Source organism: Erinaceus europaeus, chromosome 4 (genome assembly GCF_950295315.1).
Source record: "Erinaceus europaeus chromosome 4, mEriEur2.1, whole genome shotgun sequence".
NCBI classification, from domain to species: Eukaryota; Metazoa; Chordata; class Mammalia; order Eulipotyphla; family Erinaceidae; genus Erinaceus; species Erinaceus europaeus.
Genome location: NC_080165.1, coordinates 112301419 through 112311127, shown reverse-complemented (window position 1 = coordinate 112311127; position 9709 = coordinate 112301419). Strand labels below are relative to the sequence as shown.

Genomic DNA, 9709 nt, shown 5'->3' with positions numbered 1-9709 from the left:
TTATAAAACGTTGGGCTACTCAATTCAAATGGCAGGTGTCAAAATAGATATGATTAGAAGATGGTGTTGCTTCTATATATTGTCATTTTCTCTATCAAAGGTATGATTTATTTATCTTTGACTAATGCCTACAATCATTGTTGTCTTCCTTGTCAGAAATTAGATTTTAATTATGCAAAGAAAATATGTAGTAGAAACAACGTAATTTACACAAGAGAGAAAAAGCAATTTCTTAGAGGACCTAGAGTTTAGAAGTTTACCTCATATAGAGAATTTGAACTATTGTAATACAACTTTGTGTTATTGTAATACAATATTGCAACTTTATTAATGTTTTGGAATGTTTCCCCAAGGAAATGAATGTTCCATCGAACAGATGGAGCACGTTCGGGGAATGCAGGAGAAATTAGCTCGGTTGAATTTGGAGCTCTATGGGGAATTGGAAGAACTTCCTGAGGATAAGAGAAAAACAGCCAGTGATTCTAATCTGGATAGGCTTCTCTCTGATGTGAGTATAGTTCTTTTTCTTTACTCTTTTTTTTTCTTTTCTTTTTTTTTTAACCAAAGCACTATTTAGCTCTGGCTTATGGTGGTGTGGGGGATTGAACCTGGGACTTTGGAGCCTCAGGCATGAGAGCCATTTTGCATAACCATTATGCTATCTACCTCATCTTCTTTATTCTTTTAAAAAACATTCTTTTTCCATGTGGTTCAGGGGCACAAACCCAGGGCTTCATGGATGTGAGGCATATGCTCTACTATGGTGGAGTCACCTCCTTGATCCACTTTTTTTTTTTTTTAATGAGAAGCACCAGAGCATTGCTGCACTGTCTATGGTACGCTATTTCTTTTGTTTTTGTTTCTCTCTCACATGGTACCAGGGTTCAAACCCAGAGCTTCAAGTGTGTATGGAGTTAGTTGCTCTACTACCAAGCACCTCTCCAACCCCAATAAAATTATCCTTATAATTATTTTATTGTATTTTTCTTCAAGTTTAATTGTTTGTTATCTGTAAATACAGCTAGTGTACTAGGGTTTAGGACTGAAAACATGAATTTGGGGTGTACACAATTCAGCTCCCAATAGCACATATAAGTTTTTTTTTTTTTTTTGCTGAGAAGTGTTAATTAAATTTTCTTCGTCTTTGACTTTCTTTGGGGAATGAAACAAATACAATGAATTATATTTTAGTTTCATATTATATAGTCATGAATAACAAAAATATTGATTTATGTTGCTCCTCTCTGTCACTAGAGAAAGAACAATTATGAGGGAAACTGTATAACCTTTAAAATTTTTAAACCTATGCTTTTTATTTTATTTATTTTATTTTTTAAATTTCTTTATTGGATTAATGTTTTACATTCCACAGTAAATACAATATTAGTTTGTACATGCATAATATTTCTCAGTTTTCCACATAACAATACAACCCCTCACTAGGGCCTCTGTCATACTTTTTGCACCTGTACTCTCAATGCTTTTTATTTTATATATCATTCAGTCTTGTAAATATCTTCTTTTAAAAAATGCCTTTTAACTTTAGTGGTGGGAGCAATGATATATATGCTTTAATCCTCATATTCTTCTTTAATGCATAATGCCACTACTTTATACATATTTAATATGTAATGACTTCTTTATAAGTATCTTATACAAGTGAGTTTGGAAATTTTTTCTTTAGAATTTAGCTTTTTAACTTTATTAGTATTTTTTTTCTGTTGCCACCAGAGTTATTGCTGGGGCTCTGTGCCTGCATGGCAAATCCACCACTGCCAGTGGTCTTTTTTTTTTTTTTTTTTTTAAATTAGGACCGAGAGAAATTGAGAGGGGAGGGAGAGATAGAGAAGGAGAGAGAAAGATATAGATACCTACAGACCTACTTCACTGCTCATGAAGCTTCCCCCCTGCAGGTAAGGAGAGAAGAGAGGGGCTGGAACCCAGCCCTTTGTGCATGCCCCCTCTTTTTTTAATTATTATTACTTATATATTATTGGATAGAGACAGAAATTGAGAGGGAAGGGGTGTAGATAGAGAGGGAAAGAGACAGAGAGACTCCTGCAGCCCTATTTCACCACTTGTGAAGCTTTCCAGGTGGGGACAAGGAGGCTTGAACCTGGGTCTTTGCACACTGTAATGTGTGCGCTTAACCAGATGTGCCTCTGCCTGGTCCCTAGCCCCTACTTTATTTTATTTTATTTTATTTTATTTTTATTATTGATTTAATAATGATCAGCAAAATTGTTTGTTAAGAGGGGTACAATTCCATACAATTCCTACCAGCAGAGTTCCATATATCCTTCTTCCCACTGGAAGGGTCCCTTGTCTTTATCCCCCTGGGAGTATGGACCAAAGATTTTTATGGGGTGTAGAAGATGGATTGTCTGGCTTCTCTAATTGTTTCTCCACTGGACATAGATGTCGACAGGTTGATCCATACCTCCAGCCTATTTTTATGTTTCCCAACTGGTATAGGGCTCTGGGGAGGTGGGGTCCCAGGAAACATTGGTGAAGTCGTCTGCCCAGAGAAGTTGGGTTGGTGTCATGGTAGCATCTGCAACTTGGTGGCTGAAAAGCATTAAGATATAAAGCAGAACAAATTGTTTAATAATCAGGAACCTAAATGTAAGAATATAGCAGATGAGATTTGGGGTCTTTATGTTAGAAGAAGCTAGGAAGTCTATTTTAGGTATATTCTAAGGGGCTTATTACCTGATTTTTGCCTGAGCCCCACATGTAGCAGCAAGTTGGCTAAAAATATTGTCTGGAAAGGTAGTGTCAGAGTTGGGAATAGAACTAGAAAGCTGGATCAGGGGAGAGAGTCACTCCCAAATATGGGGAAAGTATATACATACTATTAACTGTAACCCTCATCAATCTGACGTAGGGCCCATGTCTACTCATATTTAGCACAGGAACCTGTGTAACCTCTACATCCCTGTCTATCTGAGGTCACTTTCCATGGCGACCTTTTTCATGGAACATTCTAGGCTGCACTAATTTCAGACCCCTCTTTTCTTTATGTCTACTGTGGTGCTGATGAATAACTCAGTGCCACATAATAAATGTATTATGCTATTAAATTGTTTCCTGGCCCTTTTAAAAATGTTTATTTATTTATTTTAGATGGGTAAGGGAGAGAAGGCAGGAGGAAAATTGAGGGTGAGGGAGAGACATAAAGTACCACTGTACCATTCATAAAGTTCCTTTGGTTCTGCCCGTTGCACTCCCATATAGCTGCACACTTTACCTACTGAGTCCTGCCTGGGATCCTGCCTTTTCATCTAAAGGAAACTTAGTGAAATTAATTTTTAAAACGGTAAAATGATACTAGGGAGATAGTTAAGCATTAAGTCATATGCTGTGCAAGTGTGAGGCTCTGGGTTAAATTAATTTACTTATGGTATTTTTTTTTGTAAAAATTAAAATTTTATGTTTCTTTGTCTTACAGTTAGAAGAATTGAACTCTTCCATGTATCCTTTGTCTTTTATTGACAAGAAAAAGTTTTCAATTTTAATTTCTGGCAAATAATACCAATTAAGTGAACAAAGATGCTTACATGTTTAATGGTGCATCTCTTTGATTTCCAAAAGGGGATTTCCTTGTTGTTTTGCATGTATGCATGTTTTGTTTCTGATTTGCTTAGTTTTTCTTTCTTTGGCTTTTACATTTTTGCAACAACATATTGAATGTTTTTAATCAAGGTAAGTGAGGACAAGACTATATTTTCCATTTAAATAAATTTGAGGGGTCTGGGTGGTGGCATATGGGGTTAAGCGCACATAGTTTGGAACTCCATGACCCACTCAAGGATCCAGGTTTGAGCCTCCGGCTCCCCACCTGCAGGGAGAAGCAGATCTGCAGGTGTCTATCTTTCTCTTTCTATCTCTATCTTCCCTTCCCCCCCTCCTCTCAGTTTCTCTCTGCCTTATCTAGAAAAAAAAAAAGACCACCAGGAGCAGTGGATTCATAGTCCAGGTACCAAGCCTCAGTGATAACCTTGGAGGCAAAAAAAAAAAAAAAAAAAAAAAGAGAAAGAAAAGAAAAAAAACAAATTTGAGTCTTTACTTGATATTTAATGACACCCGACTATACAGACATAATGTACTTAATGGTATTACATAGAATATTTCAGATGGGGAGTCGGGCAGTAGCACAGAGGGTTAAGCGCACGTGTCACCAAGCACAAGGATCAGCATAAAGATCCTGGTTCAAGCCCCCCAGGACCCACTTGCAGGGGAGTCACTTCACAGGCAGTGAAGCAGGTCTGCAGGTGTCTATCTTTCTCTCCCCCTCTCCCCCTCCTCTCTCTATTTCTCTGTCCTATCCAACAACTATGACATCAACAACAACAACAATAATAACTACGACAACAATAAAAAACAACAAGGGTAACAAAAGGGAAAATAAATAAATATAAAAAATTAAAAAAATATATTAAAAAAACATATTTCAGGTGGGGGGCCGGGTGGTAGTGCACCACTTAAGTGTACATAGTTAAGAAGCACATGGATACCCTGTCCAGCCCCCAGCTCCCCACCTGTAAGGAGGTCGCTTTGCAAGCAGTGAAGCATGTCTTTAGGTGTCTGTCTTTCTCTTTCACTCTCTGTCTTCCCCTCAAAATTCAGTTATAGACTTTTAAAAATATATTTTGAAATGTATATACTTTAAAAATGTATTTTGAACACAGTGATAAGCACAGTGTGAGATACGTAGCAATAATAAACACCTGATTACATTTAAGAGGTAAGACATTCCTTTGTGTCACATAATGAGATGCTAGGGTACTGGTTGTAGAGTCAAGACATTTAATTTTTGAAATTTGTTTTCACATTTTGGTAATAATGTAATTTGGGACATTGCTTTAACATCTCTGCAATATGGGTAGTTACTAAATGTGATGATGCATATATGAAAATTTTCTGAATTAGAGAATATATGTGTATAAATTGCATTGTACAAGTTACTATTACTACTATACCATACTCTTATTGTGGAACTAGTCAGTAATAGCAGGAAGAAATAAAGAGTTATATACAAATCCAGTAGTAGAACTTAATAGATTGTCTTCTATATGGATATGTACAATTTGCTAGATATTATATGAAGGTTTTACTTTATTCATTTCTTCCTCCCTGTGGAAGTAGGTAGTATTTTACTGCACATTACACATTAAGAGAATAAGGTGTTATTAAGATTCATTTAAAAATTTTGGATAGGATAAATTTTATTGATTTTATTGACTTAATAATGATTGACAAGATTGTAAGATAAGAGGGGTACAATTCCATACAATTACTACCACCAGAGTTCTGTATCCCATCCCCTCCTTTGGAAGCTTCCCTATTCTTTATCCCTCTGGGAGTATAGACAAAAGATCTTTATGGGTTGTAAAAGGTGGGAGATCTGACTTCTGTAATTGTTTCTCCAGTGGATATGGGCGTTGGCAGATCAATCCATACTCTCAGCCTGTTTCTATCTTCCTCTAGTGGGGGAGGGCTCTGGAGAGGTAGGGTTCTAGGACACATTGGTGAGGTTGTCTGTCCAGGAAAGACAGGTTGGCCTCATGGTAGCAATTGCAACTTGGTGGCTGAAAGGCATTACGATATAAAGCAGAACAAATTGTTTAGTAATCAGGAACTTAAAGATAAGAATATAACATATGAGATTTGGGGTCTCCATTTTGGAAAGAGCTAGGAAGTCTATTTTAGGTATATTCCAAGGAGCCAGTGATTTACTAATTTTTGTCTGAGCCCAACAGCTAACATGCAGATGGACTAAAGGTATTGTCTGGGGAGATGGTATCAGAGTTGGGAATAGCACTAGAGAACTGTATCAGGGAAGAGTAGTTTCCAAATATGGGAAAAGTATATAAATACTGTTAACTGTGGACCCAATTGATCTGATCTGGGGCCCATGTCTGTTCATATTTAGCACAGGAGCCTATGAAAACTCTGCATACCTGTAGGTCTGAGCTCACATTCCATGGCCATAGCTAGGAACATTCTAGGCTGCACTCATTTCAGGACCAGACTTCCTCTAGTGGAAGAACATGTTGACCCAGTTTCCCTTCAGAGAATGGGGCAGTCCCTACCATTGTTGTTCTGCATTGAGGGCAATGTCCTGTAGAGGCCCCCACAAGAGGGTTTATGATCTTGTTCCTGATGGAGATGACCAGTGATGGTGGAGAGAGAGAGAGATCTGTTGGGGGTCTAGGTCCATTATATCTTTGTGGGAATCCCAGGATTCCCTGACTAGGGCCCTGGATTGTGACCAAGAGAGTCATCATTGAAGTATGCCGGTCTCTTGCCCTTATCTAGCCCTTATCTTTGTAGTCCTTACTTTATCTGACACGGTTGGACTTAGAGTGATTGAAGAAAATGAAATAGGGAATAGTTGGGGGTATTTAGGTCTAAGTAGAAACTATTTGATTAAGTACTTTATGGTGTCTTTTTAAAAATTATTATTTTAGGTCTTTCTTGCAGCACTTATTGAGTCACTGCAAACTATTGTGCATTTTTACTTTAAGGTATATATTTTCCTCTAACTTGTGGATACAACATGTGCACATGTGCCCTATCTCATGGGCCCTGTTCTATATCTAGGTTCTGTGGCTTTGTTAGGAAGTGAGCCACCTGAAATGTAATTAAGGAGACCTATGACCTAGGAAAGGTCTCACCAGAGTCATGGAGCTGAAGGGTTGACATCCCCTGCCTGGCATCTCTGAATACAGTCTAAAGTGAAACATGTTGAGGTGGTACTGATTGCATTAATTTGGTTGAGCTCAGCAGATGCAGTATCAAATGGTATGGATTGAGAGAAGCATGAAGGAAAATGAGCAGAGCCTCAGAGGTTCGGGGACTGGGAGAAATATGGGTTTTATAGAGAATGGGGGAGGTTCCTATTATGTTAGAGTTTAAGAAGGCAATAGATAGTTACTGTTATAACCAAGTTATTTGGGAATTTGTTTACTTTGAAAATCCCATGGTTAGGATTTACTGTGCCATAAAAAACTTTACAAAGATTTATATCACTTAATGCTATTTAAAAATAACTATATCTTTCATACTGACAAGATCAGTTGCTTCTGGTCTTCCTGGTCTAAGGCTGTAGGTGATTTAATATTTCAAAAAAAAAGGTCAGTATTAGAAATGCATTAACAATTTAAGCCCAATGTTAAAATTTGACTAGATTACTAATTTGAAACCTTGAGTACTTATATTGAAGGAATATATACTTAGAACTGAAGTCTGTGTATCAAAGACTTTGAGACATTCAATGTTTTCCCCCCTCATATTGATTAATGATTTATAAGACTATAATTTAGTAAACCATTAATCTCCCAATAAAAAAATTTTTAAAAAGACTATAATTTAATAGGAGTAGATGTTAACACCATTCTCTCCACCCAAGGTGTTTGTCTCTACCCCCTATAGTGAAGCTGAAAGTTACCCTCCCCCTTCCCCCCAGCATTTCTTACTTTGGTGCAATACTCCAAACTCAGTCAAATTCTGCTTTGCATTTTCCTTTCTGTTCTTTTTTCTCAACTTCTCTTGATGAGTGGAATCATCCCATACTCGTCTTCTTCTTTCTGACTTATCTCACTTAACATAATTCCTTCTAGCACCATCCAAAATGAGTCAAAGAAGGTGGGTTCATTATTCTTAATAGCTAACTAGTATTCCATGGTGTATATATACCACAAATTTCTCAGCCATGTTGTTGGTCACCTGGGTTGCTTCCAGGTTTTGGCTATTATGAATTGTGCTGCTATGAACATAGGTGTACACATATCTTTTTGGACGGGTGTGTTTGACTCCTTAGAATACATCCCTAGGAGAAGCATTACTGAATAAGGAAGGTCTATTTCTAGCCTTAATCAGTACACTCTCAACTCTGGCTGTGGTGGTACCAGAGATTGAAATAGATCTCTAATCCTCAGGCATGAAAGTAGTTTTACATAATCATTATGATATCTCCCTGACCCCAGGACTTCAATAATATGATCACAATTTACACATACTGTTATAATTCCATTCCCACAAAGCTGGTTCTCTGGATCCTTAAGAGTGCATTGTATTCAGACTCATATTAGTGAATTTGTTGAGGTTGTAGACCTTACCTAGAGTTCCTTTGGCCTCCCCCTTTTTCTTATCAAATAACACTAAAATTGACTACTTCCATAAAATGTTTTCTGTACCTCAAGTTAGTTTTTTTTATTTATTTATTTTTTATTTTTAACCAGAGCCCTGCTCAGCTCTGGCTGATGGTGGTGCAGGGATTAAACTTGGGACTTTGGAGTCTCAGGCATGAGAGTCTCTTTGCATAACCATTATACTACCTACCCCTGCCTCATTATCAATTTATTTTTACATTTCAGTCTTCTGGTTGGACCAGAATGTCTTTGATGGCAGTGCTTATAACTGTACATTTTCACAACCGCTGTCATATTATGCTCAGTGTCACTGCTTAAACAGGGTCTCCAAAAGTTGGGAACAAGTAAATAATATGAATGAAAAAGGAAAATGAAAAACACTGATGATGTCAGGGAAGTGAGTATGCAGAAATCTCATCCTACATCCAGTCTTGAAAAATAAATTAGAAAATTATAGAAAAGTTTGAAAGATGTAACTTTTTAATTTTTTTTTACTTTCACAAGGAATTTGTTTTCTCAAAGATGATAAAATTGTGTTGTCTTCTCAAATGAAAACATTTTAATGTAAGTTTTTATATTTGCTCTAATCAAGTTTTATACTTGTGTCTATTAACTTCCTACTATGAAAATTATTTTTGATGCATTCAAATAATTCTGTGCTCTACATGTAATACAGTTTTGATTCAGTGATACTTTAAAAATGTTTGAAGTAGAGCTGCTTTACTACTTTTATATTATTTTCATTTTTACTTATTGTTCACCAGATCACTGCTCAGCTCTGGCTTATGAGGGAGATTGAACCTGGGTCTTTGAAGTCTCAGGCATAAGAGTACTTCACTACACTTAGACATTGTGTGAGTGCATGTTAGTAGCAACACAGGCACTTTTCCTTTTTAAAATACTGTTGTCTCATAACTCTTAAATGCGATTTGATAGAAGTTCTCATTACAGAATGCAATTTTTTTCTTGACTGATAAATTCAGACAGAAGCTCCACTTGGCTGATGCACAAGATGTTCCAAATACTTCTGCCAGCTAAAATGAAATGCAGTTGCTTTCTGGCAGTTTGAAGAAAAGCAGCGTTATTTACTTTCCCAGCTAAATCCAGTAGGAGAATCATCTTCTAAAAATAAGGATTTAAAATAATTAAAGTTCAAGTGCAATGATTGTTTCCACATTCTGCTTTTAGTAAATTTGGCTTGCTGTAATTCACCCTAACCAGAGGACTAAGCCTTATTGAAGGTTTAATCAGGAAATGTGATACAAAGGTTGTGCTGCTATGCTTTATATTATTGCCTTATGGGGTTATACTTGAAATGCATTGTGCTAAATGTTATTGCTAGGGCTGAAGATTTACCCTTCCTGAGCTCACCAGACTTATCCCAGTATTGATGTTAAGTTGATGATGCACAGGCTTTTTGTGGCAGCCCTGCTTCAGTTTACATGAGACAATCAGTACATACACTGTTGTGCTTCCCAAATGGCCAGTGATAACAAAATAAATTTAATCTCTGTGAAATTTGCTATTTTTAATAAAGTGACTGTTTTAAATTA

The 9709-nt window shown here is 36.7% G+C and overlaps 1 non-coding gene across 1 annotated transcript; it reads left to right on the top strand.

Annotated features, from left to right (window-relative positions):
• Window positions 1-352: 352 nt before the first annotated feature.
• On the top strand, window positions 353-9709 carry LOC103121101 (uncharacterized). The gene is made up of 3 exons (XR_009549577.1): window positions 353-508; window positions 3452-3474; window positions 9140-9709. It is a non-coding gene; the product is annotated as an uncharacterized LOC103121101 (transcript).